Source organism: Rhipicephalus microplus, chromosome 9 (genome assembly GCF_043290135.1).
Source record: "Rhipicephalus microplus isolate Deutch F79 chromosome 9, USDA_Rmic, whole genome shotgun sequence".
NCBI classification, from domain to species: Eukaryota; Metazoa; Arthropoda; class Arachnida; order Ixodida; family Ixodidae; genus Rhipicephalus; species Rhipicephalus microplus.
Genome location: NC_134708.1, coordinates 109,984,487 through 110,006,588, shown reverse-complemented (window position 1 = coordinate 110,006,588; position 22,102 = coordinate 109,984,487).

The window sequence follows — 22,102 nt, the reverse complement described above, 5'->3', positions numbered from 1 at the left end:
GTTTAGGAGGACGACATTATTTGACCGCAACACCTGGTCAGTACATCGGTCTCGTATTCAGGACACTCGGTTTATGAGAGTTGTTTTTTTTTCATTTTGACAAAGACTGGATCAGTATCAGTGCAACAAAATACGCTTATTGTCATCTGATTAGAATCAAAAGCTGAGCGCACTTTGAGACCGAACAATCGTACATGCGTAAGAAACACTTCCTTTCAACACCTTACAAGAGCAAGTAGCTGACTTTTAGAGAAGTATTTGACTGGATCGCGTGCACTCGACCTATGAAGCAAATTCGTTTTTAAAGCACTTGTGTGACTCGGGTGGCTTTGCTGTCCTTAGTGCCAATGTGCGCTAGCGCAGGGTACACATTTTGAGGTATAGGAAGGGCGGCTGCACAAAATAGCTGAAGTCTAATCCCAGCGCCAACACACCCCTCCATTCTGATCATCTTAAACCGAGGCCCTTGCGGTCATAAGGCAATACAGAGCGAAAGTTTGCCCCTGCTTTCTTGTCCCCGAATTCTCTCCGCCTTTACGCACGTCTATGCTGACACCTCAGCATTCTCCGGGTCACACTATTCTACACATGCGAGGCACAGCAGCTCAAACTGAACGAATAAGCAACTCAGACGGGGTTTATCAATCTTCATTACTGTTAAAATGCTATAAAGTGATTTTCCCCCATGGATTCCAGTAACCTGTGTATTGATCACGTAGGCGAATGCCTATAGGGGGGTATTGTTGAACGAGCCTGTCTCACTTATTTGATTTACGCTGCCGGCCGCGTAGAACCAGACTCGAGTACGCGAAACCCAATCCCTTGTAAAGGGGCTTCTCTACAACGCTTGCGCTACTAATGCACTCGCGAGGATGCTGAATAGCGTTCTGCAGTGCAGTGTAGCCGGCCGCATATTGCACGGTTCGCAGACATGGCTAGAAAACATTGTTGGAAAACTTAGCTGGCTAAGCACTGAAAGATGGAGCTTGAAATTATTCAGCAAGCACACTTTTTGCTGCACCCATCTCAATTCTACAAAAAAAAATATGTGATATTTCCAAGTACCTTGGGTATCCATGTGGGGCGAAGCATGGGGATGGAAGGCGATTGTCTTGGAATTTTTTATTCAAGGAAACGTTACAATGTTGCGCTAGAGTTATGTACGAATGTAGGCACAGACATACGTTAAACAGGTGCATATGTTTTATATTAGAAGTTGCTCACAAAAGGGGGAGAAGAAAATCGGTAACCAAATACAACTACACAAGTAATCTCTTTCTTTGATAGCGGAAGTACATTACTCTTTTCTTCGAAGCTTTGTTCGCGAACGCTTTAATGGCATCACGTTATTATTGTGTGGCTCTCTTACAAATAATTTACGTGCCTTTCAGATCAGATAAGAGCCACACACGCGACAATGAGTCGCTCGATTTGCTCCTGCTCTTGACCTCACGATATTAATGCATCCTATCATTTGTCCCATATACACTCAACAATACGACAATAGTAGGTGATAAATAACCGTTGTGAGTCACGAATTTAAACAATATTTGCGACCGGTACAGAAGGTACTCCTAAGTTTTTGTCCATCAATCGTGCCACAGAGACTTGAAATTTTGCACGGTGTCGAAAACAAAACACCAACACCATGCCGTGTGGCAACCTTTCACACGTTACATTATAGCTTGTGGATGTACGGCATGATTTCTACTCTCTTAATGTTGTAGTTAGCAGTTTAGTTAACACTGCTAAATTGTTCTTCAGCTGCTTCTTTGAACTTTTTTAGTTTTGTACAAACATGCCACTTCAAAACAGTTTTACGAAAATCAGCCACTTCAAGACGTACTATATGTTCGTAAAGCTTAGCTTCATCCATTGATGGGAGCTTGTGTTGGGTCATCGTTCATGCATAAGGTGGCTATGACATATTATTTCAGAGTGTTACCTCTCTGTATCGTGAAACGTACAGACCACTTTTGGGGCAAACGCGGCTCAATACGGTAGCGCTTCGCAGAGTGCCAGACTATCCGGTGTGGCCACGCATCGAATTGAAGTGGCGCACACCAGTTCCCATTGTTGCTGTACAACAGCCAAATGAAAGTGGTCCTTAACTACCACGGAGTGGCGATGTCGAGTTATGTAGTAAACGATACAGTGTGCCTCCCTAGCACTACCATGTGGCACAGTGCACATGCGCTAACTGCACCAGCGCTGCATGGAACAAGGCTACGATAAGTCGTGTTGACTCTAACGGTAGATGCTACTGTACAAGCAAAGCGGTAATAAAGAGTACCGCGAAGCGATGTTAGGTAACATGGGTCAGACCAACGAAAGTTTAGAAACCCTGGCAACTATAGAGAAATCGCATGACGATGCACGTGTTAGCCTCCATGCTATACTTAGTAGTTTTGATCCTGCTGCAACCAGCTTGTGAGATGTGGCACTTTTTCCCTCGTTTCTTGTCTTTGTATTGAAGCTCTATAGGCACCCTTACATTTCCGTATTAGAATCAAATGAAAGGTGTATATCACGTTGTTTCGATTCTCACACAACGTGTAGAACAAACTTTCATAATTTTGACCCCAAGCATCATTCATTGGCGCGAATAATGCAGAGGAATCTGTGGTTCGTTCCGTCATAAATGATGACGAGTCAACAACCGTGGCCTATACAGCCAGCCTGAGGGAATTGTATATTCTGCTGTAGTTCAAGTTGTGTTGCGAGCAGCCCTCCACTAAAAATGGCTGCCTCATGAAGGCGATAAAAATTCTCCTCTGTACTTACATCAATATTGCTGCATGCCAATTGTAGCCAGTTATTGAAGAAACCGAAATTTTGATGCAAATAATGCAAGGAAAAAGTTCGTGGCAAATATTTCCGTGAAGCGCGGTGGTGATTGCGTGGCAGCAGGAGCAGAGACGTGCTTTGAACATATTCCGACATGCACTCGTTCAAGTTGTAAGTCGCACACACGTACGGAACCCGTCACGAATGCGAGTAGGCTCGTCGCGTCTCCGGGTTACACAAATCGATGAATTGACCCTGACAATTCACACACTCTTGCCGACACCAACAACCATAGACGCTTCTTCAACACTCAAGTCTATTACCTACGCACACAGCTGCGAGTTTCTTCTTTTCTTTTTTGTGCTGCATAAGTAGTCACGTAGAAATGAATATAACAGCGGTTAGGCATCTTTCGAGGTGGTGACGTGAGGGCGAGATCACTCTTATAAGATGACACTGTCGCAATAATGCATACACGTAAGCGGTGCCACTTCTTGGTCATTGTGGCGAGACTACCGGAGCTACCGCCGCCTCACTCTGCTATCTGTCACATTTGTGGTTCTCAGTTGGCTACGCAGTGACAGTAGCTTCGCTTGTCTTTGTTGCACGCTACACATGTGGTAGATCGCTTGCACCGACACTTCAAGAACTTTCTCCATGCTGCAGGTTCTGATAAGATTGAGGCAAGATGTGAAAGCCAATCTGTCCGGAATGCTTCGATTTCAATATTGCAGTCTCATCAATTTTTGAGGCTGCCGGTAACGACTGTTTTCCGGCCGATAAACCAGTGAAAAGACGCGCACTTCGGACGATTCTGCCTTGAAGTTTGTCCTTGCCAGTTTGCGTTTACTATTCAAGGCAAGAAGTGCACACGGTGCTTGCTTGGTGCGAGTTTGGACTTTCTATGGTCGTTCACCCATGGTGACAGTTAGTGCCCTCCTCAGTTAGCGCAGCGTGTAAGTAAGAGATGAGTAGTGCGTGTCCTGAAGTGGTTCTCGTTTGTGCATAAACGCAGCCATCGGTGACGTCGGCACTGTGGACTATATACGACGAATCCCGACGACCAACGGGCCAACACCTAGTAACGTCACTCGTGGTGACTGCGCAATGTAATATGATTTTTATATTTCGAACATTATGATACACAAAGCAAGGGTAGGTCACTTATTAAAAATAAGCTAAGAAAGTTTGCGGTCGCTAATGTTTGGTAAAATTGAGATCTTTAGGTTGATTGTTGCGCATAATAAAAGGAGGCATTGGTGGTAATATACAAGGTAGAAAACTTTACGAACACGGCGCATTTTCGGTGTTTCGGCGACAACGAACACTGCCAATATAAGCTAAGTGATTGAGAGTGAACAGATTTTCAGTGCTTCCGGGTAATAACCAGTTCTGAATGACTTTACTACCAAACCACTATATATTTCTTGAAGAGATAGCCCAGCCGTGACTCTGAATATTAGGGTGGAAATGCGCTTCGCGGAAAAAAACGAAATATGGAATTGACCATGAAGATTTATCTGGAAAGCTCTACGCGGCAGAGGATATCCTGGTTGTTATTTACAGAAATTGCGCCAACGATAGAAACTGGGGTCGCCAGTAGTCATGATTCAATTGGTTTTCTGTACGGGACAACGTCGAGAAAAAAAAATTTCATCTCGCGTTGCATTAGAAGCAAGTGCAGCATGGGAGACCCAAATTTGGTGCCAGGCTGCCACGTACCAACTCGGTACGTTCTATAAGAACGCGATAACATGCGTGCTCCTCTCTCTGCCACTGACGTACACTTTCAACGCGTATCTGATGCACTGATATAGTGAAGAGCTGTTGGTAAAGTGATGAAAAAACTTTTATTGGATGCACTTTTCTTGTACCACCGATTCATAAGGACTGCCATTACCAGGCAGAACGGTGCATGCCGCTGCGGCTTCTTCTGGCTGATAATGCATTCCCAGCAAGTTTTATTTGGAACCCTCTGCAGTCTATAGGTAGTATTTATTAAAAAGGTACAGCTTTTTAATAAAACAATCTCTGGCAGTTGCTCCACTCATTCCGCAAGCGTACTTGATGTCGGCGTGGATGTATATTTTGCGGCAAAAATAGTGAGATTTCCAAGAGTAGTTAGCGAAAATTCCTCCATTAGCCCAAAGATCTTCATACAATTACTGGCGATAGTTGCTTATATTACAGAGTTGTTGCGCGGGCCAATACCGGAATACCAGGTTTTTTTTAGAAATAACAAGTTTCACAAAATAAATACTCATCCTCAAATTTTGTTGACTTGTCTCGCGAAAATCACTTCAGTCGCACAAAAATTATTTCAGCCTCGACATAGAGTACGTGAGTGAAAACGTCTTTCATATAGCCATTACAATATCATACAACATATATTTTGTACAGAACACCCTGTATATGGAAATACGGGGCCACAACTCCGTATTTCGCTAGGTCCTACATGTCCAGTGCATGCTCTCTTCGACATAATCTGTATTGAGACCAAGTGTCTACTTTAGACGGTTTCGGGCCACCACTCGTATCACTCTTTTCTTTGTATTGATCTGTTTATCGAGTCGTCTCTCCTTCTGGCCGAGTGTTCCTCCTCACAATGCTAGGAGAAAGAAATGCCTGCGCACGTATTGATATTCCGGTAAAAAATATGGGGAGTCTTGAGCTTCGCCTGTAGGAGTTGAACGCGGTAAACGTATCCTGTCGCCATATACTTGAACCACTTTGTCCATAGTTTTATTCTATGATGTACCTGAACACGTTTAAATTTTAAATTATTACACCGTCATTGATAAAGTTTAAAGCGGCTTGCGTCAGCGAAGGAGGAGAAACAATTAAGTGGAAGGACACAGAGGTTAGCCAGTTCTTAGACCAGCTGGCTACCCTGTGCTGGGGAAATGGGTGAGGAGAATAAAAGATGATAAAAAAGAAATGTTGCAAAGAAACGCAGAAAAAAAATTGGCAGTTCCCACCTACAGTGGGAATCGATGATATGCGAAGCATGAATGAGAAATGTTATTATGTCACTTCAAAATCAGCACAACGTTATGAGATGGAGGTTAATGATGCTGTATATGACTTTCGTGTCATGATTATTATGTTCTGATGTGTCGTTTACCTTTTCGTCTATTCACGTCACGCAATACCAAATTTTGTATATGTGGAGCAAGCGAAATGGCCGCGAGCACGCTATCAGCGATGTTTGTTTTCATGTTCTTACATGACACGCGTTTCAGGATCATCATGTTTGCACCAGTCATATATTTCATCATACATTGACATCACGTGACAATAAATTTGGTATATGTGGAGCTAGCAAAACAGCCGCAAGCGCATAATGAAGGGCCCGATAAACTCCAATGTAGCGTTGACGCGCGTGAACGCTGGGCACAGTGACGCTACGTTAGCAAAATGCGACCAGCGCTACCAGCGTTCGTCGGCGTGGCCCGACGGCAACTGGCACGAAATAACGACATGCTGCGTTTTGCGCCGATTCGTTACCCAGACACCACTGCGTCTCCCTCTTTTCGTGAGGGAGGGACGTCGGGCACGCTGAAACGCGCATGCGTCAAGCAACGCAGTGCGGCGCGTGCCTGTGACTATATGGCAGGACCGGCACCTGGCTTGGAGACGCCAGAGTGACGCGACAAAATGAACGCCATCGAGCACGTGCACCGCGTCTTGTCAAAATGTATTGGCACCTTGACTATGGCATGTAGCCATGTTCTCACATGACACACAGCTCATGATTATCATGTTTTCACCAGTAACATATCTTCATCATCCACAGAAGTCACGTAATACCAAATTTGGCATCTCTGAAGCTGGCGAAATGGCCGCTAGCGCAACATGAGTGTGGCATGTAGTCATGTTGTGACATGACACCCATGTCGTATTATCAAATTTGGATGCGTCTTTATCTATGTCATCCGTTCACGTTCCATAGTACCTAATTTTGTACATGTGAAGCTAGCGAAACGGCTGCGGGCGCATCATGAATGTAGCATGTGGTCATGTTGTTACATGAAACGCATCTCATGTTTATCATGTTTGCACCACTATCATACTTTCGTCATCCATTCACGTCCCGTAATACCTAATTTGGTGCATGTGAAGCTAGCAAAACGGCCGCGAGTGCATCATATGGGTGGCGTGTATAATCATGTTTTAACACGACACACATCACATGACAATCATGTTTGCACCATTCATATATCTTGGACAAGCACTTATGTGCTGTAATACCAAATTTGGTATATGTTACGCCAGAGAAATGGCCACGAGCGCATCATGAGTGCGGCATGTAGTCATGTTGTTACATGACACGCATATCATGATTTTTATGTCAGGGTCTGTCGCTTGTGTTCGTCGTGCAATCATGTCATACGATGCCAGTTTTGCAACATGCCATGTGAACGAAACCACCGCAAGAGCTGCAGGACCATGCGATGTAAATCATGACATTTATGACATACATATCATAATTTTCATGTTATGACTAGGCATATATCTTCTTCATACAGACATGTTATGCCATACCAAACTTGGTATTGATACCATTATTGAAACGGCGAGGAGAGCAAAAGGTCGTAGGTGGCTAGATAGATAGATAGATAGATAGATAGATAGATAGATAGATAGATAGATAGATAGATAGATAGATAGATAGATAGATAGATAGATAGATAGATAGATAGATAGATAGATAGATAGATAGATAGATAGATAGATAGATAGATAGATAGATAGATAGATACGCTCAGAGTCACCGAAGTTTCTTTTGAAAAGCTTGGCAATTAAAATACAAAAATTAGCGAAAGACGAAAGACAGAATCAAAGAGAACAAGACGCTAAAGTCTGTCTCTGAGTCCAGTTGTCCGCAAAAAGCATAGCAAAGCTTTCAAAGCCTTCTAGGCTGAGGATGGGCTCGGCCAATGACCCAGAATCCTTTGTTTCGACAAAGGCCGATCATCCAGTCTAGCCAGAGCTGCAGTAAGTTCTTGGTTTGGTGCCTTAAAATGGGTGCACTAACATAGAAGGTGTTTGATGGTTTCTTCGCAGCTGCAGTAAGTGCATGAAAAAAGCTGAACATTCCTATAAGATAGGAGTATGCGTTCGTTAAGGCCACTTCAAGCCACAAGTGACATAGAAGGATCTCCTCAGCTCGAGATATCTCTGAGAGAAGACGAAGCTGCAGATCGGGATCCAAGTTATGCAGGCGCACGTTTGTGAATTCTGTCGAGTTCCTCTGTACCAGTGTGAGATAACCTGCAAGCGAATGAAGACTTGTAGCTGGGTCAGCAAAGATTTCTCTAGTGGCGGCATTCTGCGTAACGGGTAGTATGATTCAAAGCATCAGCTATTCTACGCGTTCAATATTTTCGAACTTGCTACGCACCCACTACGTGGCCTTAAGGGAGCACACAAAGTGACATGTGTGCCTTTTGTAATTTGTAGCCGGGCTTAAATCATGTAGTCATTATAATAATCAGAAGTTCTGACGCCAGATGGTATTGTAGGCGTGTGCCACGGATTAATGCAGTGTTAGTGTATGTTGTATTGTGAAGCCTGCATTCAGTAGGCAATTGTACCGCATAAAAGGTATTTTTCTCTGCATTTCAAACAGAGAAAAGTAATTCCATTTTATATACAAGCAGACACAAGTCTATGTGGTATAACACGTGCTTGTCATGCAAATGGCCAGGTTTCGATGCCCACTCAAACATGGATATTTTTTGTTGCTTGTCATTGTCCATTTTTCCTCACAACTAAGGATGCAGGCACCGGAATTTCTGCGAAAAGAGGTCTTTAACGCTAACGCGTTATGTATGCTCTACAATAACTGCAACAAAATATAACAGCGGACACCCGTTACGAAGCAGACACGACGAGCGCAATCATGTGTCCAACCCAACTTAAGTGGCAGTAATGGTCGCGCAGTATTTTAGCCTTGCAGATGACTCTAGTTCCATGCCTCACTTGCTGGTATTGTGGATTACGGCATTGTGGTGGAGGTACTGCAAATAACGAGCAGGCGACATGTTGACGACCCGAAGAACGTAAAGGGCACGAGAAGAGGTTAAAAGAACCGGGCGAAGAAGAGAGAATAGCTCGAAAGTTGTGGTGCGCTTGCGGCCCGCAGCCCTGCGCGCTTGAAATTGTCCATTATAACAGCACTATACAAGCGCAATAGGCTCGCTTACCTGAAATATTCAAAAAATTGTTGAGACACAACCGTGTGCACGGGGGAGGGGGGCGCAAGGTGTAAAAGTCTCCCTTATACATCATCTAACTGGGAGGGTGGGAGGGAGGCTACGACAAATATTCGCTCCATCAACCTGCAGTAAAACATGCGCACGCTTATTTATGAGCGTAGGTGGTTTAGAGGCTCTCTAAGGTCACATCTATCAATGTTCGCTTCATGGATCGTGATGCCTTTAACTGTTACCATGTATCCACCCACCCAACACGGAACTATTTTAAACAAGCTTTCACTCTTTGTTTTTCTCCGAATGCACTAAAACCCACACCACCAAATTTCTGATGACCTCTAACTCCTGGATTTTCGAAGTGAAGTGCGAAATTTTATTAATAAGTGTTATTTCAGGCAACATAACTTCGAGTTTCACGCAACCAATAATATTGGTTGTGAGCAACTATTTATATTTAGAATACGAAGAGCACTACAGGAAAATCTGTTATGAACCCTAAAAAGGGCCGTCTGGACCCGTAGTTTTCCATCGCCAGTATCCGTAACCACTGCAGCGAAAATTAGGGAAAAAATAAACATACAAAAAATCCCAAAGAAAGCTTTGAACCCGTATCCTTGCGTACGACGTCAGTGATCTACCACTGATATACAGCGGTGTTTAAAAGTGACCCTAGACAAGCTTCATGTCAGAGAAGGAGTCATGTTATATGTGTAATAAAGCGTTTCAGAACAGCAAGGGAGCAACCAAGCACTACACAATGCGAATTTTGTAACGAGTAGGTTATCCAATGCTGCAGCTGATTACGAAGGCATAATTGCTTATCGTCGTCAGACACATTATCCACAAAGAAGATCAAGTGGATGTATTTTACCAAGAGCAAAATTATGATGATTTATGACCAAATGGGTAACCTGCAAGTGCGCTTGCAGCAGTTACCAAAACTGTATCAAAAAGGCTTTAGATAGGCCACTCCTTCCGCTTTAGCTGTGACTGTGCTCAGCATTCCGTGGTGGCCTGATTATTTTTTGATCGATATCACAATCTTACGACAGCTTGAATAATTCAGATGGCTGTAAATTTTGTAACTTCATTACGTTACGTTATTTTGTATGCTTCGCAACTACAGTACCATTTTATGAACACTTAGGTTGTGCCTTCAAAAAATTGGCAATTTTCTCCCACATTTAGAATCTTGGACATGTACGTGTAGGAACTAAGTTTGTAATTTGATCAGTAGATCCGGGTGAACGGATAATCACCGTGACATTGACATTACAGGCGCAAAAAATACAGATGGTAGTGAAATTATCATCAGAATCACAAACAATGGTATTTGCAATTACACTAGCAAAAACCATCCGACATATTGAATTATGCTTTGGCAGTGACACTCTGAAATAACCAAAAAGGTAAATAGTGCTATCCTGTTCGCCGGAATACCTGAATTGGGCTGTACACTTGCTCTGACTGATGTCCCCGATAACGAAAAAAAGACCTGAGTGCGAACCACAAAAACAAGACGCGTTGCAAACAAAATATATACCTTGGTGATTTGTCAGAGGACATTAAAGAAGTTATTACAAACGTTAGACTACTATTTTGTCAAACGTCAACCAGAGTAACATCATTTCTCGGAGCTTTCTGACTGCAGATAGAAAAAACGAACGGAAGCTGCTCATTAGGATTCTCGAGTTGACGGGGAGAATTCTACATTTTAGGAAAACGGCATATCGGTTAATCGTTTAGATTAGTTATTCCCTGTCATCTATATCAACTCTTAAAGATGCACCTTAGCTTTTTCTTTTCGGAAAAAGGAAAGTAACAGTGTGAAGGGAACATGAATGACGAAGAAACTAAGACCACGGGACAAGCGTTTCTTCGTTTTTTTCATCGTTAACCATCTAGCTCCCATCAAGCTGTTACTCTTTTTTGAGGGGTTCCTCGAGTAACACTTCGACGAAAGTGTATCGATCTCCAAATGGTGTTAACGCGTCTCTTTAACGAGTCTTACGCGTGGCTTGCAAGGACTCAGGAAAAAAAATTAACGCATACTTCTTATTTTTTCCTTGCAGAATGATCCATGTACAAAATCCCAGAAAGAAGGCTTCGTTCTTTTTCTATTTAAAGTGGAGAATCAAGGCATATTGTAGCACTCTTTAAATTTACACGCTAACTTCCTTCTTTTTTCAATGGCTTCCCAAATAGAGTGTAATGATATGCAAGTCGAGTACACGTGCGGTGTCAAGCAGAATCATATGGCTGGCATGTGATCGAGGATACAGTCGATTGACTTCGTTCAGCATTAGGGTGTAGTGTCAAAGTTCGGGTGCGTGCTGAATCTGAATTTGGGTTGCCACGTTCTATTCTCCCTTTTTGCATGGTCACGTATGTTTGTCAATAATGTGCAGAACAAAAGATAGGGCACGTGGTCAAAGTTCAGACGTGGCCGGTCTGGAGGCGTGCGCTCGCTTCTTTACGACCTGCACACGGATGGCCTGTTTCTACCTAGCGCCGCCATCTCACGGAAGTGCTACAAGCCAACTCGATTCGGCCATTCCAGAGGCTAGCGTGAGCAAGGAGTGCGTTGGTTCCTACCTGATGTTGCACTTCTTGATAAAACTGTCAGTTTATAGGGTCTGCTCGCATTTCTAAGCAAGACATGTTCAGATTCCTGTCTATAGAGAATCTGATAACGTAGAAACTTTCGTGCGTGTACTACACCGAATGAGACATTGTGTGCAGTGACTCATTGTGTTATACCACAATCACCCCTCATCATACCCTCCTCTTTCTTTCCCTTTTCCCCTTACTCCCATGAGGAGTAGCTTTCAAGGCCAACCTCTCCTCCATTTTTTCAATAAACACGTTTTTCTTCTTCTTTCTGATGAGACAAATGCGATGGAAACATGGTATCAACATATGTGACAACTCTGGTCTCGGGAGAGCATTAACGCGGTCATAGCAAAGCATAATTTTTTTGTTTTCTGTGGCTTTACAGAATGAGTCTGAATATTCCTTTTGGCTAACATATACTTTTGTGCGTCGAGTTCAGAAGGCTTGGCCGTAAATCCGTCATCAGCCGATAGAAGAAATGGCAATAACCTTCGTCTTTCTTTTTTTTTTCAAAAAATGTCACTGCAATGTTCCGAAGGACTCGCTGTGCGTTGTTTGTTTGCGTGCGCGCGTTCACTTATTTCAGTTCGACTTCACCTTCTATAGACTCCAAAACGGCATGCTCGGGGTCTCCTCGCTCTGCCTTAATTTCATTTGGTCGGCTTCCTTCTGAAGCTGCTGATTCTTTGCGTGGTTTCGTTGCAAGGGGCACAAAGTACGACACGTATCTTTAAAATACTATTGGCACCGCACCGGGAGTAATCGTTTTTTTTTTAAATTTTGCATTCGCTGATACTGTCACTTGACATGTTACCTTGACATGAATCATGAGATTTTCCCAGAAAATGTTTTTCTTCCACTTCGACCATTTCCGAACGATACAAAATCGGTGAATTGACAATCTGGCATTATTTCCAACCTGCGACTTTAAAAACAGCCCACTACAGTACACTATGCATGATTGCACTGTGCGAACGCTGCACCGGAACACCGAGCACACATGAAAGTTACTTCGAAAAATCAGGCAGGCAAGAAATCGAAAAAAAAACACACTCACTGCGGGAAACTCACTGCGAGAAGTATATTCAAGCGTGGTGCATACGAAGGAAGCAAGGAGGTTCTATAGAACCTCTGGAAGTATGCCTGCTGATACTCAAAATGAAGGGGAATGCGACCTATGCTCGCCTCTTTCATATATGTGCTTGTGTCTGAGTCGGCAGGTTACCAGAGAATATATAAGAAAGTTGATATAGTTAGAGCTAAAGTTACAAAACTGAGGAAGCTTAGTCAAGTGGGAGTCACCAGTAATTTTTCTAGAGTAATTGAATTCTAAGCAATTTACAGGTGGAACCAAAACCGAAGCACCGATGTTGCGTGCAACCGACAAACTCTAGGACACGTACCTCAAATGCACCGTTTATAAGAACGATTGCAGTGGCGTTAGTTCTGCATAATAATTATCAAATTACGTTGGCGACGTGTTTTGTCATGAGAAGCCCAGCCTTCAGAACATAGAAACGAGGTAGGTCGATGTATGATATAACGCCACTCACTCATTTGGACGACTTCGTCTATCGGCATTTAGTTTTATCGGCAAGATAGAACGGATTTCAAAGAACTCTCATCTTGTTTTATACGCAATTGCTAATTTTCGACACTACATTCTATTGAAGCTACGTCAAGAAGGTAGATACTAACAGGTTTTTGCAGATGCGCTCGGAAAGCAGGAAAAATCGATTGCAAGGCTGCAGTCTGGTTGTCTGCTCTATTTTGTCGAAGCAGCATTCTTCAGAGCAAATGGAACAGAGGTGGTCACCGTCTGTAGCCCTCCAGCTATTCCTTCGAACAGCACGTTTCCAGGCACAACGCAGCGCACTGTCTTTCAGAAATATGTAACACGGATAATGACGGCATGGAATAATAATGCTCTACGTTTGTGAAATCCTCAATAAACATGCACCAAATTCGATATTCACTCGCCAAAAAATATGCATTCATGCCGTCAGCCTTGCCTTGTAAGACAACACCAGAACACTTGGAATTCAAAGGGCATTCAGACGTCCTACTCGTTCGGTTTTTTTATACGTACAGCCATAGGCCGCAATTGCTTCGTCTATAAACTTGGAACTCATAGACAACGTCGGGTCAGCGAGCATTTAATGCCTCAAGTTACCTTCCATACAGCTATATGCATGTAATACACGCATGCGCACCTTTCATATTGTTTCTAATTTAACAGCACATGCGAAAAAAGAGGCAATCATCAGCGAACGAAGCGAGAATACTTACACGCGAAAAGCTATCCCAGGCGTCTTCTTGATGCGATTTGTGCATCGATAAGCGACACACGAAGTCACCATGGCCTTGTAAGATCTTCAGCTGCTTTACAAAAGCACGTTACAGTCTCCAAAGGCCACTGCGATGGCGGAGCTACGAAGCGCACTTTGTCGTCTGCTTCCGAGTCTTGCCTTTTCTAATATGGCGGCGACCGGCGTCACTTATCGGGGTGCACCTACACTCCAAAAGACATAGTATATAACCTCCTTGGTTTAACGGTGACAGGTTGCCTAGAAGCATATACGCTACGACGGCTACGATGCACATCGCATGATGATTTCGCATTGTAGCAAGCAATCCGGTTGTCACAAGGTACCGTCGAGACATCAAAACAAACCTTCGATAACGAGACTTACTGAAAAATACGGCCGCTCTCTCACTCTTCGCGTGAGATGAGAATGTAAAAAAGGTAGTCGATACCTTGGACGGCCAATTACCGGCCAGTTAACACGTAGATAAACGGCTGGCCGTGGTTTCGAACATGAAGAAGAACTTGAGGGGGAAAAATAAATCTGGCACCCTTGTCGTCCTCTCGTTATTTCCACGTATTTCTGTGCAATTTTCATGTGCTGTACTTAACTCAGTTTGGCTGAGGTCCCGCAGGTTAGGGACGGGCAGGGACCGCGAAGAAAATAAATCGCAGCATATAGAGGAAAAGAATTATGGCGTGCTGACGAAGCCCCGGGCATCATTACCCCCGAACATACTTACTTTCTCTCTTTCTTTCTTTATTTCTTTTTTCTTTCTTTCTTTCCCCCTCCCTTTTTTCTTCCTTTCTTTTTCTTTTTTTCTTTCTTTCTTTCCTTTCATAACGAAGTGCACTCCGTGACCATGCGAGAGCGAGAGCCGGGATCGAGCACGTTTTATGGGCCTCCCAACCTCTGCCAGGGGGCGCTAAGCTGCGCACGTTTCGCCACCATTCTAAAAATTTTAGCCAGTCGCTCGGTACCCCGCTCTCACCTTCTGCCTGCACTATCTCAGCCCGTTCACGCGCTCTGCACGCGCTGCTCTTTAGTCGCCCTGCACGTGCGACGTCACCTGTGACTTGCTCCGAAGGCTTAAAAAATATAAAAACGTTCTCACGGCGTGAATCTTATCAGAACCGAAAGTAATTATTTGACAACCTTTGCAGAAAAGCAAGTCAAACACGGTGTCTTTGAGCGAGAGCTATGTGAACGTCGACGGTGAACAGCTGCCATTCTATGACAATAAAAGTGGGGCGACGGCGCGAACCCTGTATGTATGTTAGCGGTAAAACGCCCAGTTGCTGCGGTATTCGTGTCTTCTCTAAGCTGCCGGCAAACTAACACCGCGCTTTCGCTTGCATTTGTATAGAGTGATCGGATTTCTATTGCTTGAATGTAAAGTTTGCCACTCGGCTTCCAATTTGTTGGGAGGTCATTGTGAAGAGACTTGTCTACGTCGGCCCTGTTCAGTCCCTGGCACAATTTTAATGCCGTTTGTTCAGTTTCATAAGAATTTCACTTTTGCCGAAGATTTCATGAGATGTTAACAAGGTCACATCGTAAGTTCAATTACACCTTTGATTTTCGCAGCTCCAATGAAAGTATATTGATTCGCACAAAAAAGTATTTTGTGCCCACTAGACCATGCATGTTTCGTTTGGGATAATACCCACACCTTATCACGCAGCGCGTGCAATGATTCGAACGGCGCTTTGGTTGTTTTGACAGCTAGTTTGGTCTTCGTCATATATACAATACCCAGTAGGATCGAGCATGAATTTATGTTGCACAGGAGGTTGCCAATCAAACATTTTTTTTGCAGCCTTGGTTTTTTTAAACTCGTTTTCTTAGCTGCAGCTGTATATCGCCCGTGGCTCAGGTGGATGCATTGATATCATTTGATCTTATATGTGAGGTTTAACGTCCCAGCACCATCATACGATTATGAGAGATGACGTAGTGGAGGGCTCCGGAAATTTCGACCATCTGGGGCTCTTTAACGTGCACCCAATTCTGAGCACATGGGCCTACAGCATTTCCGCCTCCATCGGAAATGCTGCCGCCACAGCTGGTATTTAGTCTAGCGTCCTGCGGATCAGCAGCCGAGTACCTTAGCCACTATAGACCAACGTGGCGGGGTGCTCAGGTGGATGCAAAATTATAGGCAAAACCACTTGGCAAAACCATGATGACATGAGGAGGCACGCCGTGGTTTGAAACTTCAGATTGATTTAGGACACCTGAGGTTTCTTGTTTTTTTAACGTGCACCTAAATATATTCGAAGTGTATACGGTGTTACGACAACGGACAGAGTGTGCAAAAACAGCGAGCGTCACTTCTTCTTACATTAAGTGTCATACCTCCGTACACGTGAAATATGCAGCACCAACACACCCATCTGTCATTCTTGCACCAAAGTCTGAGTGAAATATTACTGCGTTTCGATCCCTTGCTAATGCAGCTGGCGTATGCGGGAATCCAACTAATAACTTCAATCCAAGCATCACAACTACTCATCATGCTATCGTAACGATGGGTGTTGCTTGCAAGACCTGTACGTAAGAACGCTCAGCGCGAACCCGCAGCACAAATCTGTTTACACTGAGTGGGGACGAGATGTTCACAGCCATCAGCTGAATAAAACAATTGCAGGGCTTACAGTACGGTATTTGTATTTTAATTGTATTAGACTTGCAAATTGCACCACTTGTGCACCACTTGTGCACTACCAATGGTTGTCTCGGAAAGCCAGAGCTCTCTCGCAAAATGTACAAAGGTTGCCTATTTTCCGTGTTTTTAGTTTACAAACACGCTTTGTTGTTTTGTGAGTCCGGCCATCGCATTTCTTTCAGTTAATTAATAGTTTGAAGTACTTTGCATGACTAACAAAGTATTTGAAAGTAACAAGACCGCGGAGCATCTGCGAACTGCCATAATCCACTATTGACGCCTTTGCTTCTCTCACAGCTTGCACTGGAAACGGGAGAACTTGACGGGCAGTTTTCAAGTCTTCGTCATGTTAAACATTTGTAGCAGCTAACAATGCAGCAGTAGTGCGTGACTGCTTTCCAGAATGACAGAGGAGCACTGCCCATAGCTTGCGAAATGCTAGATAAGCGCTCGAAGGAACACGTTTCGCGTGCGCGAAATGAGAAAACCCAACATGCGCGGCCCGTCCGAGCGACCGGTGCTTCGCCCTGTTTCCGCAAGGGCGTTTAATGGCGCTGTGCAAACTTGAGCCTGTCTTCCCTATAGCTCTTCGATTGCTGGAGCAAAAGAAACAGCATGCCACAAGCGCATCAGCGTTCTTCCTTAGGGAGTTTTAGAATAGCGCACCGCGAGCCCTTGCGGTGCGGTCGCTGCCACTGCGCATGCTTCATAACGCGAGTCGGCAGTCGCGTTCGCGTACCGCACGCAAAAAATCCGAAATTGCGTGCGGTAATGACGGCCCGCTTGTGGTCCGCAAGCGTTGATTTCGAGGCTACGGGCTGTGATGGCGGCCCGCATGTGACATGCAAGCGCTCTTTTCGAGACTACAGCTTCGCTGCAATTGTACGTTGCGGATCGCAGCTGGGTAAACGCTATTCTGAACTCATATGGCGCCCGCTACGCCCGCAACGCCCGCAGCGCTTGCAAACAGTATTTTAAAACTCCCTCTTATCATTATCTACATACGATTGCCGCGCTTGCGGCCAACGAAAGCTCTACCAAAGGTGCTTCGACCTTAAAACGGTAACGCATAGCGCGTGGACGAATCATAGAGTGCAACCTTCATCATGTGAGTTAGAGGAGATCTCCACTTGCTGCCTCGGTATCGACGATGACCCAAAATGCACTAGAGCCCAAGGCCATGGTACACTGGACATCAATGTATAAACGCGCACATATGCGTTTCGTTTAGCGTGCGGGGAGAATGATATATATATATATATATATATATATATATATATATATATATATATATATATATATATATATATAAATATATATATATATATATATATATATATTGTTAAAGCGTTTATTAGTTGGCAACGAGCGAGAATATACAATGGCGACAATCACAGCCAAACACGGGCTCTCAGCGCGAGCGGCGTCCTTGTTGGGTAGCCCCACTAGGAGGTACTCAAGAGTTCGACCCATTTCAGAGTTCGAAGGTTTCGCTACAATTACCCCGGGGTCGAAGAGGGAGCCGCCTGGTGACCTAACAGCTTGTTACTACGAGCGCGTCATAATAAGCCTTCAGGCGCTCCACATTAAGTCTTCAGGCGCTCCACACGGCGGCGCATGTCCGAACATTGTTCAACGGGTTCGATCAGATAGTTGACGGGTGAGGTGCGCTCAATGACACGGTAGGGGACTTCGTATTTGGGACGTAGTTTGGAAGAGAGGCCAGCTACAGAGGTCGGGATCGAGATCCATACAAACGCAGCAGGAAGGAACGTGGGCTCAGAAGTGGTGGAGCCATCACGAATACTCTTCTGCCGCTCTTGCTCTTGCGTCGTAAAAGTCTTGGCAAGCTCGCGACACTCTCCAGCAAGCCTGGCTGTCTCGGAAATAGGTGTACACTCAGATGAATCCGGCGTGTACGGGAGTATCGTGTCGATGGTGTGTGACGGGTGCCTTCCGTACAGCAAGTAGAAAGGTGAAAAACCAGTCGTGCACTGAGGGGCAGTGTTGTAGGCGTAGGTGACGAAAGGCAGTATATTATCCCAATTAGTGTGGTTGGCAGCGACGTACATAGAAAGCATGTCGCCTAGGGTGCGATTAAAGCGTTCGATGAGGCCATTCGTGTGTGGGTGGTAAGCAGTAATTTTGCGGTGGACAGAATGGCACTCCGTCAGAATGGCTTCGACGACTTCCGATGAGAAGACACGGCCTCGATCGCTGAGAAGCTCTTGGGGTGGTCCGTGGCGCAGTATGAATCGATGCAGCAGGAAGTACGCAACATCGCGTGCAGTAGCCGCAGGGAGAGCGGCGGTTTCGGCGTATCGCGTTAAATGGTCAACGGCAGCGATGGTCCAGCGGTTACCAGCCGATGTCAGAGGAAGTGGTCCATACAAATCGATACCTACGCGCCCAAAGGGACGGTAAAGGCTAGGTAACGGTTGCAGACCGGCGTGCGACATGTGGGCTGACGGTTTACGGCGTTGGCAAGTGAGGCAAGAGTGAACGAACTGCTGCACATAGCGGTACTTCCCGCGCCAGAAGTAGCGTTGTCGAATGCAGTGGTAAGTTTTGAATACCCCAGAGTGCGCACATTGCGGATCAGAATGGAAAGATTCACATATCTCTAACCGCAGACTGCGGGGTATGACGAGTAAACACTGCCGGCCATCAGAGTCGTAATTGCGTCGGTGTAGGAGGCCATCACGGATGGCGAAATGGGGAGCTCGACGACGCAAGGCACGCGTGGATGGTGTTGCGGACGGATCAGAGAGCAAGTCGATCAGCGGGGCGATCCAATTATCCTTTCGCTGTTCGGTAGCGAGGATGTCAACATCGATGGCAGATACAGCAATTGAGGTTACTGAGCAGGGCACGCCGTCTTGAGGTAGAGGGGAGCGTGAGAGGGCATCAGCGTCAGCATGCTGGCGTCCGTTGCGGCACAGCACACGGATGTCATAGTCTTGTAAGCGAAGAACCCAACGGGCGAGATGGCCTGAGAGATCCTTCAATGATGAAAGCCAGCATAGTGCATGATGGTCGGTGACGACATCGAATGGGCGACCATACAAATAAGGTCGAAACTTTGTAAGAGCCCAGACGATCGCCAGGCACTCTTTCTCCGTGACGGTGTAGTTTGTCTCTGCTCTCGTGAGTGTACGGCTTGCATATGCTACGACATATTCAGGGAATCCGGGTTTTCGCTGCGCCAGGACAGCGCCGAGGCGTACACTGCTGGCGTCTGTGTGCACCTCCGTTGGGGCTGTAGGGTCGTAGTGGCGTAGAATTGGAGGCGACGTCAACAAATGGCAGAGCTTCGCGAACGCGTCGTCGCACTCGGATGACCAGGAATTGAGGGGCCCGTTACTTCCAAGGAGCTTTGTCAGCGGTGATATGATCGTGGCAAAGTTTCGTATGAAGCGTCAAAAGTATGAGCACAGGCCCATGAAACTACGCAGTTCTTTGACAGATCCAGGTTTGGGGAATTCGGCCACGGCCTGAAGCTTGGCAGGATCAGGAAGAATGCCATCTTTGGACACGACGTATCCCAGTATAGTGAGTTGCCGTGCTGCAAAGCGGCACTTTTTCAGATTTAGTTGCAAGCCGGCATTGCTCACACATGCGAAAACTTCTTTCAGACATTGGAGATGCGTGGAGAAATCCGGAGCAAAGACAATGACATCGCCGAGGTAAAACAAGCACGTGTACCATTTCAAGTTGCGCAGAACGGTGTCCATCATGCGCTCAAAGGTCGCAGGTGCATTACATAGACCAAACGGCATGACGTTGAACTCGTACAAGCCGTCTGGCGTGACGAAGGCGGTCTTTGGTCGAGCGTCCTCAGCCATGGGTACTTGCCAGTATCCCGAGCGCAGATCGAGAGAAGAAAAAAAAACGGCTCCATGAAGGCTGTCGATTGCGTCATTAATGTGTGGCAGTGGATAAACATCCTTGCGAGTGATCTTATTGACCCGTCTGTAGTCCACACAGAAGCGCACAGAACCGTCTTTCTTCACAACAAGAACACCAGGAGACGCCCATGGATGATGATGATGATGAAAAACATTTATTGTCCATGGACTGTCCGAGGGCCGAATAACGTCGCGTCGGAGCATATCATCAACCTGATCATTATTTACTCGACGTTCAGCAGGCGACACGCGATATGGACGTTGCCGTAAAGGTGTATGGGCACCAGTGTCGATGCGATGCGTAACAACAGACGTGCGACCGAGAGAACTTCGCCCGACATCGAAAGGAGAACGATATTTTCGCAACAGGTCCAGAAGTTGGGAACGCTGTCCGGCCGTAAGGTTGTCAGCGATGGAGGGGCCAAATACATCAGCAGATGACGAATCAGAAGTGGAGACAGCATTGGTGGCACACGACCTGGGACCGCGCGTGTCAACGGGTACGTCCAGGACTTGTGTGTCGTCGACTGGTTCCACTCTGCCGAGACATTCCCCTCGAAGCAAGGTAACAGCGTACGAGGATGGGTTGGTTACGAAAATAGCAGCGTTGCCCTGGTTGACCTGCACGGTCGCGAAAGGTATTAGCAGCCTTTTCCTGCTGCAAGCGAGGTCAGATGGCGAAACAAGTGCAATGGTGTCGGAGAGACCGGCGCAGTAGACAGACACAGCCGTCGTCGAGTTTGGAGGCACTGTTGTATCGTCTTTCGTTAGAATCTTGCTCAGTGTCGAATACTGTCTTCTGGCGTCAAATGCGAGAAGGGTGAAAGCTCAATTTCGGTGGCGGCACAATAGATGACGGCGTCATGGCGGGAGAGAAAGTTCCATCCCAGGATGACGTCATGAGAGCATGCCGGAATGATGATGAACTGGGCGACATACAGAACGTCCTGGATGACAACGCGAGCTGTGCACCCTGCTGTAGGATGAATACGGTGCAAACTTACAGTACGGAGGAATAACCCAGAAAGTGGCGTCGTCACTTTTCGAAGTAAGCTGCAAAGTTTTTCGTCCATAACTAATACTGCAGCTCCAGTGTCAATAAGAGCCGATGCACAAACGCCGTCCACAAGCACGTCAATGACATTCGAGGGGCTGCTCTGAGGGCTTTCACATTGCGATAGCGTCGCAGTCCTTGCCTCGGGGACTGCGACGACTAGTTTTCCCGCTCATGAGCAGCCGCACTTGGACGCATGGGGGACAGGGAACGACGTCGTGGAAACGGCGATCTTCGAGATGGACCTGGGTGAGATCGAGGTGGCATAGACGGCGGTTCTTTGCGTTAAGGACGGCTGAGTTGGCCAGCAACAGGTGAAGAAATTGGAGTTGGCTGTACGCGATAGAAATAACGGGCCACGTGACTGGCATAACCGCAGGCAAAGCAGATGGGCCGGTAGTCGGGTGTGCGCCATCTGTTCACCGGGGTAGGTCTCACCCATGTCGCAAGGGCCGATGGACGGAACGGTGGCTGCATGGTGGACTGAAGCTGAGGCGGAGGGGTTACGTCAACATACGTAGCGGGCACACCCGCTGCAAAGGACGGAG